Source organism: Arachis hypogaea, chromosome 16 (genome assembly GCF_003086295.3).
Source record: "Arachis hypogaea cultivar Tifrunner chromosome 16, arahy.Tifrunner.gnm2.J5K5, whole genome shotgun sequence".
NCBI lineage: Eukaryota > Viridiplantae > Streptophyta > Magnoliopsida > Fabales > Fabaceae > Arachis > Arachis hypogaea.
In genome coordinates, this window is record NC_092051.1 from 110,028,388 (window position 1) to 110,037,903 (window position 9,516).

Sequence of the window (9,516 nt, forward strand, 5' to 3'; positions counted from 1 at the left end):
AACGCCAGTTTGTAACGTGTTTCTGGCACTGAACGCCAGACTGCAACATGAAACTGGCGTTCAATGCCAGTTTGCGTCATCTAAACTCGGGCAAAGTATAAACTATTATATATTTCTGAAAAGCTCTGATTGTCTACTTTCCAACGCAATTAGAAGCGCGCCATTTGGAGTTTTGTAGCTCCGGAAAGTCCACTTTGAGTGCAGGGAGGTCAGAATCCAACACCATCTGCAGTCCTTCTTCAACCTCTGAATCTGATTTTTGCTCAGGTCCCTCAATTTCAGCCAGAAAATACCTGAAATCACAGAAAAATACACAAACTCATAGTAAAGTCCAGAAATGTGAATTTTAATTAAAAACTAATAAAAATATACTAAAAACTAACTAAATCATATTGAAAACTATGTAAAAACAATGCCAAAAAGCGTATAAATTATCCGCTCATCACAACACCAAACTTAAATTGTTGCTTGTCCCCAAGCAACTGAAAATCAAATAGGCTAAAAAGAAGAGAATATACTATAAATTCCAAAATATCAATGAAACATAGCTCCAATCAGATGCACGGGACTTGTAGCTTTTTGCCTCTTGAATAGTTTTGGCATCTCACTTTATCCATTGAAGTTCAGAATGATTGGCATCTATAGGAACTCAGAGTTCAGATAGTGTTATTGATTTTCCTAGTTCAGTATGTTGATTCTTGAACACAGCTACTTTATGAGTCTTGGCCGTGGCCCTAAGCACTTTGTTTTCCAGTATTACCACCGGATACATAAATCCCACAGACACATAACTGGGTGAACCTTTTCAGATTGTGACTCAGCTTTGTTAAAGTCCCCAATTAGAGGTGTCCAGGGTTCTTAAGCACACTCTTCTTTTTGCTTTGGACCTTGACTTTAACAGCTCAGTCTCAAGTTTTCACTTGACACCTTCACGCCACAAGCACATGGTTAGGGACAGCTTGGTTTAGCCGCTTAGGCCAGGATTTTATTCCTTTAGGCCCTCCTATCCACTGATGCTCAAAGACTTGGATCCTTTTTATTACCCTTGCCTTTTGGTTTTAAGGGCTATTGGCTTTTTGCTCTTGCCTTTTGGTTTTAAGAGCTTTTGGCTTTTTCTGCTTGCTTTTTCTTTTTCTTTCTCTTTTTTTTTCGCCATTTTTTTTCTTTTTATTTTTTTTGCAAGATTTTTGTATTCACTGCTTTTTCTTGCTTCAAGAATCATTTTTATGATTTTTCAGATTATCAAATAACATTTCTCCTTTTCATCATTCTTTCAAGAGCCAACATATTTAACATTCATAAACAACAACTTCAAAAGATATATGCACTGTTCAAGCATACATTCAGAAAACAAAAAGTATTGCCACCACATCAAAATAATTAAACTAGTTTCAAGGATGAATTCAAAACCATGTACTTCTTGTTCTTTTGTTTTTAGAATAATTTTCATTTAAGAGAGGTGATGGATTCATATTCACTACTTTAAGGCATAGACACTTAGACACTAATGATCATGTAATAAAGACACAAACATAGACAAACATTTAACATAAGAAAACGAAAAACAGAAAATTTAAGAACAAGGAATGAGTCCACCTTAGTGATAGTGGCGTTTCCTTCTTGAGGAACCAATGATGTCCTTGAGCTCTTCTATGTATCTTCCTTGTTTTTGTTGCTCCTCCCTCATTGCTCTTTGATCTTCTCTAATTTCATGAAGGATGATGGAGTGCCCTTGATGTTCCACCCTTAGTTGTCCCATGTTGGAACTTAGTTCTCCTAGGGAGGTGTTGATTTGCTCCCAAAAATTCTGTGGAGGAAAGTGCATCCCTTGAGGCATCTCAGGAATTTCTTGGTGATGAGCTTCTTCATGCGTCCCTTGAGATCCATGAATAAGCTCTCTTGTTGGCTCCATCCTTTTCTTAGTGATGGGCTTGTCCTCATCAATGAGGATATCTCCCTCTATGTCAATCCCAGCCGAATTGCATAGATGGCAAATGAGGTGAGAAAAGGCTAACCTTGCCACAGTGGAGGACTTGTCAGCCACCTTGTAGAGTTCTTGAGGTATAATCTCATGAACCTCCACTTCCTCCCCAATCATGATACTATGGATCATGATGGCCCGGTCTATAGTAACTTCAGACCGGTTGCTAGTGGGAGTGATTGAGCGTTGAATGAACTCCAACCATCCTCTAGCTACAGGCTTAAGGTCCATTCTTCTCAGTTGAACTGGTTTGCTTTTTGAGTCAATCTTCAATTGAGCTCCTTCCACACATATGTCCATGAGGACTTGGTCCAACCTTTGATCAAAGTTGACTCGTCTTGTGTAGGGGCGTGCGTTTTCTTCCATCATTGGCAAGTTGAACGCCAGCCTTACATTTTCCGGACTGAAATCTAAGTAGTTCCCCCGAACCATGGTAAGATAATTCTTTGGGTTTGGGTTCTTACTTTGATCATGGTTCCTAGTGATCCATGCATTGGCATAGAACTCTTGAACCATTAGGATTCCGACTTGTTGAATGGGGTTGGTTAGAACTTCCCAACCTCTTCTTTGGATCTCATGTCGGATCTCCGGATACTCATTTTTCTTGAGTTTTAAAGGGACCTCGGGGATCACCTTCTTCTTGGCCACAACATCATAGAAGTGGTCTTGATGGGCTTTGGAGATGAATCTTTCCATCTCCCATGACTCAGAGGTGGAAGCTTTTGTCTTCCCTTTCCCTTTTCTAGAGGTTTCTCTGGTTTCAGGTGCCATCAATGGTAATGGAAAAATAAAAAAGCTTATGCTTTTACCACACCAAACTTAGAATATTGCTCGCCCTCGAGCAAGAGAAGAAAGAAAAGAAGAAGAAGAAGAGAAAATATGGAGGAGAGGGGGGTGTATTCGGCCAAGGTAGAGAAGATAGGGTTGTGTTGTGTGAAAATGAAGGAGGATGGATGGGTTTATATAGTGAGGGGAGAGGGAGTATGTTCGGCCATATTGGGTGGGTTTGGGTGGGAAATTGATTTTGAATTTTGAAGGTATGTGGGGTTTATGGGGAAGAGTGGATGGATGTGAGTGGTGGTAGGTGGTAATAGGGAAGAGAGATTGAGGTGATTGGTGAAGGGTTTTGGGGAAGGGTGTTTATTGGGAAGAGAGGATGAATGAGAAGAGGGGAGAGTATGAGTAGAGGTAGGTGGGGATCCTGTGGGATCCACAGATCCTGAAGTGATCCTGTGGGGCCCACAGATCCTGAGGTGTCAAAGATTTATATCCCTACACCAATTAGGCATGTAAAATGCCTTTGCATGCATTTCTGGCGTTTAAACGCCGAAGTGATGCTTGTTCTGGGCGTTCAACGCCCATATGCAGCATATTTCTGGCGTTGAACGACAGCTCCATGCTTGTTTCTGACGTTCAGCGCCAGCTCTTCTCAGGGTGTATTCCTGGCGTTTAAACGCCAGGATGTTGCTTGTTTCTGGCGTTCAACGCCAGATCCATGCTCTGTTCTGGTGTTGAACACCAGCCAGATGCTCCTTACTGGCGTTTAAACGCCAGTAAGTCCTTCCTCCAGGGTGTGACTTTTCTTCTGCTATTTTTGATTCTGTTTTTAATTTTTGTATTAATTTTGTGACTCCACATGATCATGAACCTAATAAAACATAAAAGAACAATAAAAATAAAAATAGAATTAAATAAATAAAAATTGGGTTGCCTCCCAATAAGCGCTTCTTTAATGTCAATAGCTTGACAGTGGGCTCTCATGGAGCCACACAGGTGATCAGGTCAATTTTATAGACTCCCAACACCAAACTTAGAGTTTGGATATGGGATTTCAACACCAAACTTAGAGTTTGGCTGAGGCCTCCCAACACCAAACTTAGAGTTTCACTGTGGGGGCTTTAGTTGACTCTGTACTGAGAGAAGCTTTTTATGCTTCCTCTTCATTGTTACAGAAAGAGATCCTTGAGTTTTAAACACAAGGTTGTCCTCATTTAGTTGAAGGACCAACTCTCTTCTGTCTACATCAATCACAGCTCTTGCTGTGGCTAGGAAGGGTCTTCCAAGGATGATGGATTCATCCTCATCCTTCCCAGTGTCTAGGATTATGAAATCAGCAGGGATGTAAAGGCCTTCAACCTTTACTAACACGTCCTCTACTAGTCCATAAGCCATTTTCATAGATTTGTCTGCCATCTCTAATGAGAAATTGGCAGCCTGTACCTCAAGGATTTCTAGTTTCTCCATTATGGAGAGGGCATGAGGTTTATCCCTGACCTAAGGTCACATAGAGCATTCTTAAAGGTCATGGTGCCTATGGTACAAGGTATTAAGAATTTTCCAAGATCCTGTTTCTTCTGAGGTAATGTCAGTTGATCTAGATCACTCAGTTCATTGATGAGCAAGGGAGGTTCATCTTTCCAAGTCTCATTACCAAATAATTTGGCATTTAGCTTCATGATTGCACCAAGGTACTTGGCAACTTGCTCTTCAGTAACATCCTCATTCTCTTCAGAAGAAGAATACTCATCAGAGCTCATGAAGGGCATAAGGAGGTTCAATGGAATCTCTATGGTCTCTAGATGAGCCTCAGATTCCTTTGGCTCTTCAAAGGGAAACTCCTTGTTGATTACTGGACGTCTTAGGAGGTCTTCCTCACTGGGATTCACGTCCTCTTCCTCCCCTGTAGGTTCGGCCATGATGGTTATATCAATGGCCTTGCACTCTCTCTTTGGATTCTCTTCTGTATTGCTTGGGAGAGTACCAGGAGGGGTTTCAGTGATTCCTTTACTCAGCTGGCCCACTTGTGCTTCCAAATTTCTAATGGAAGACCTTGTTTCATTCATGAAACTCATAGTGGCCTTAGATAGATCAGAGACTAAATTTGCTAAGCTAGATGGATTCTGCTCAGAATTCTCTGTCTGTTGCTGAGTAGATGATGGATAAGGTTTACTATTGTTAAACCTGTTTCTTCCACCATTATTAAAGCCTTGTTGAGGCTTTTGTTGATCCTTCCATGAGAAATTTGGATGATTTCTCCATGAGGGATTATAGGTGTTTTCATAGGGTTCACCCCATGTAATTCACCTCTGCTATTGTAGGGTTGTCAGGATCATAAGCTTCTTCTTCAGAAGATGCCTCTTGAGTACTGTTGGATGCAGCTTGCATTCCATTCAGATTCTGAGAAATCATATTGACTTACTGAGTCAATATTTTATTCTGAGCCAATATGGCATTCAGAGTATCAATTTTAAGAACTCCCTTCTTCATAGGCGTCCCATTACTCACAGGATTCCTTTCAGAAGTATACATGAACTGGTTATTTGCAACCATGTCAATGAGTTCTTGAGCTTCTGCAGGCGTTTTCTTTAGGTGAATGGATCCACCTGCAGAATGGTCCAATGACATCTTTGATAGTTCAGACAGACCATCATAGAATATATCCAGGATGGTCCATTCTGAAAGCATGTCAGAAGGACACTTTTTGGTCAGTTGCTTGTATCTCTCCCAAGCTTCATAGAGGGATTCACCTTCTTTCTGTCTGAAGGTTTGGACATCCACTCTAAGCTTACTAAGCTCTTGAGGAGGAAAGAACTTGGCTAAAAAAGTCGTGACCAGCTTATCCCAAGAGTTCAGGCTATCTTTGGGTTGAGAGTCCAACCACACTCTAGCTTTGTCTCTTACAGCAAATGGGAAAAGTATAAGCCTGTAGACCTCGGGATCAACCCCATTGGTCTTAACAGTATCACAGATATGCAAGAATTCAGTTAAGAACTGAAAGGAATCTTCAGATGGAAGTCCATGAAACTTGCAGTTTTGTTGCATCAGAGAAACTAATTGAGGTTTCAGCTCAAAATTGTTTGCTCCAATGGCAGGGATTGAGATGCTTCTTCCATGTAAATTGGAATTAGGTGCAGTAAAGTCACCAAGCATCTTCCTTGCATTATTATTATTTTCGGCCATATCTTTTTCTTTTTCGAAAATTTCTGTCAGATTTTCTCCAGAGAGTTGTGCTTTAGCTTCCCTTAGCTTTCTCTTCAGAGTCCTTTCAGGTTTAGGATCAGCTTCAACAAGAATGTTCTTATCCTTGTTCCTGCTTATATGAAAAAGAAGAAGAAAACAGAAAATAATAGGGATCCTCTTTGCCTCAGTAGAGAGAGGTTCCTTTATGTGAGTAGAAGAAGAAAAGAATGTAATGTAAGGAAGAGAAGAGGAAAAACTCGAACACAGAGAGGGGGATGGGGTTTGAATTTTTGGGTGGAAGAGAAGTGTTAGTAGATAAATAAATAAATAGAAGGAGATGAGAGGTGAGAGAATTTCGAGAATTAATTAAAATAAAAATTAAAAATTAAAGTTAAATTTCAAAAATTAAAGTTTGAAATTAAATTAAAAATTAAAATTTAAAACAATTAGTTAATTAAAAAGGAATTTTGAAAAAAAGAGGGAGGGATTTTCGAAAATTAAAGGTAGAAAGTTAGTTAGGCAGTTTTGAAAAAGATAAGAATCAAACAAAAAGTTAAGTGGCTAAGAGATTTTGAAAATCAAATTTTGGAAAGATAAGATTGAAATTTGAAAAAGATGTGATTGAAACAAAAAGATAAGATTGATTGAAAAAGATTTGAAAGTCAAATTTTGAAAAGATAGGAAGTTAGAAAAGATTTTAAATTTGATTTCGAAAAAGATATGATTAAAATTGAAAAAGATATGATTGAAAATTATTTTGAAAAAGGTTTGAAAAAGAAATTTAAAAAGATTTGATTTTGAAAATTTAAAGTTGATTACTTGACTAACAAGAAACAAAAGATATGATTTTAAAATTTAAAGATTGAACCTTTCTTAATAGGCAAGTAGCAACTTAATATTTTTGAATCAATCACATTAATTGTTAGTAATATTTTTGAAAATTATGAGATAGAATTAAGAAAAATATTTTTGAAAAATATTTTTATAATTTTTGAAAATAAATAAAAAAAAATAAAAAAGATTTGATTTTTGAAAAAGATTTTGAAAAAGATAGGATTTTCAAATTGAAAATTTGATTTGACTCATAAGAAACAACTAAATTTTAAAAAGTTTTGAAAAAGTCAACTCAAATTTTCAAAAATTTATGAGTGAAAAAGGGAAAGATATTTTTTTTATTTTTGAATTTTTAATGATGAAAGAGAAAAACACAAAATTGACTCAGTGCATGAAAATTTTGGATCAAAACATGTGATGCATGCAAGAACACTATGAATGTCAAGATGAACACCAAGAACACTTTGAATGTCAAGGTGAACACCAAGAACTTATTTTTGAAAAATTTTCAAGAAAAGAAAACATGCCAGTCACCAAACTTTAAAATTTTTATTCTTTAGACATTAACAAATTGAAAATGCATATGAAAAACAAGAAGAGATACAAAACAAGAAAATATGAAGATCAAACAAGAAGACTGGCCAAGAACAACTTGAAGATCATGAAGAATGCAATGCATGAAATTTTCGAAAATAATTTTTAGAAAATTAAAAAGATGCAATTGACACCAAACTTAAATCTTGACTCTAGACTCAAACAAGAAACACAAAAATTATTTTTGGTTTTGTGATTTTATAAATTTTATTTTTGTATTTTTCAAAAATTAATTGGGAAAAACAAAAAAGAAAATATTTTTTTTTCAAAAATAAGAATAATAAAAACAAAAAGGTTAAAATTAAAATAAAGTTACCTAATTTGAGCAACAAGATGAACCGTCAGATGTCCAAACTCGAACAATTCCCGGCAACGGCGCAAAAAACTTGGTGTGCGAAATCGTGATCTTTACTTCCTTGGTAACGGCGCTAAAAACTACATACGCACGTTCATGTTCTTAATTCTGTTTCACAACTTCGTACAACTAACCAGCAAGTGCAATGGGTCGTCCAAGTAATAAACCTTACGTGAGTAAGGGTCGATCCCACTGAGATTGTCGGTATGAAGCAAGCTATGGTTACCTTGTAAATCTCAGTCAGGCGGATTCAACTGATTTTATGAATTGATAAGTAAAAGATAAATAAAATATAAAATAGGATAGTGGTACTTATGTAATTCATTGGTGAGAATTTCAAATAAGCGTATAGAGATGCTTTCGTTCCTCTAAACTTCTGCTTTCCTGCTGTCTTCATCCAATCAATCCTACTCCTTTCCATGGCAAGCTGTATATTGGGCATCACCGTTGTCAGTGGCTACATCCCATCCTCTCTGTGAAAATGGTCCGATGCGCTGTCACTGCATGGCTAATCATCTGGAGGTTCTCGATCATACAGGAATAGGATTCACCATCCTTTTGCGTCTGTCACTACGCCCAGCACTCGCGAGTTTGAAGCTCGTCACAGCCATCCCTTCCTGGATCCTACTCGGAATACCACAGACAAGGTTTAGACTTTCCGGATCTCAAGAATGGCCATCCATGGGTTCTAACTTATACCACGAAGATTCTGATTAAGAAATCCAAGAGATACTCATTCAATCGAAGGTAGAACAAAAGTGGTTGTCAGGCACACGTTCATAGAGAATGATGATGAGTGTCACGATCATCACATTCATGTTGAAGTGCGAATAAATATCTTAGAAGCGGAATAAGTTGAATTGAATAGAAAAATAGTAGTACTTTGTATTAATTCACGAGGAACAGTAGAGCTCCACACCTTAATCTATGGTGTGTAGAAACTCTACCGTTGAAAATACATAAGTGATGAAGGTTTAGGCATGGCCGAATGGCCAGCCCCCAAACATGATCTAAAGATGAAACTAAAGATGTAAATACAATAATAAAAAGTCATATTTATACTAAACTAGTTACTAGGGTTTACAGAAATGAGTAAATGATGCAGAAATCCACTTCCGGGGCCCACTTGGTGTGTGCTTGGGCTGAGCTTGAAGTTTACACGTGGAGAGGTCTTTCTTGGAGTTGAACGCCAGTTTGTAACGTGTTTCTGGTGTTGAACTCCACTTTGCAACTTGTTTCTAGCGCTGAACGCCAGACTACAACATGGAACTGGCATTCAACGCCAGTTTGCATCATCTAAACACGGGCAAAGTATAGAGTATTATATATTACTGGAAAGCCCTGGATGTCTACTTTCTAACGCAATTGGAAGCGCACCATTTGGAGTTCTGTAGCTCCAGAAAGTCCACTTTGAGTCCAGGGAGGTCAGAATCCAACAGCATATGCAGTCCTTCTTCAACCTCTGAATCTAATTTTTGCTCAGGTCCCTCAATTTCAGCCAGAAAATACCTGAAATCACAGAAAAATACACAAACTCATAGTAAAGTCCAGAAATGTGAATTTTAATTAAAAACTAATAAAAATATACTAAAAACTAACTAAATCATACTGAAAACTATGTAAAAATAATGCCAAAAAGCGTATAAATTATCTGCTCATCACCTTCTGAATTCGGCCCCTGACGGTTGTCATTTCTATGGTCGTTGTTCCGGCATTGTGAACATGAAATAGCAAAATGACCTCCCTTGAAACTTTGGCTCCTAGGTGTAATCTTCATCTTCTTTCCCTCTTT

General features: G+C 37.8%; 1 non-coding gene across 1 annotated transcript; it reads left to right on the forward strand.

Annotated features, from left to right (window-relative positions):
• The first annotated feature begins 5,440 nt into the window (after positions 1–5,440).
• On the forward strand, positions 5,441–5,548 carry LOC112761092 (small nucleolar RNA R71). Its single transcript, XR_003181503.1, has one exon. It is a non-coding gene; the product is annotated as a small nucleolar RNA R71 (small nucleolar RNA).
• Positions 5,549–9,516: the final 3,968 nt, after the last annotated feature.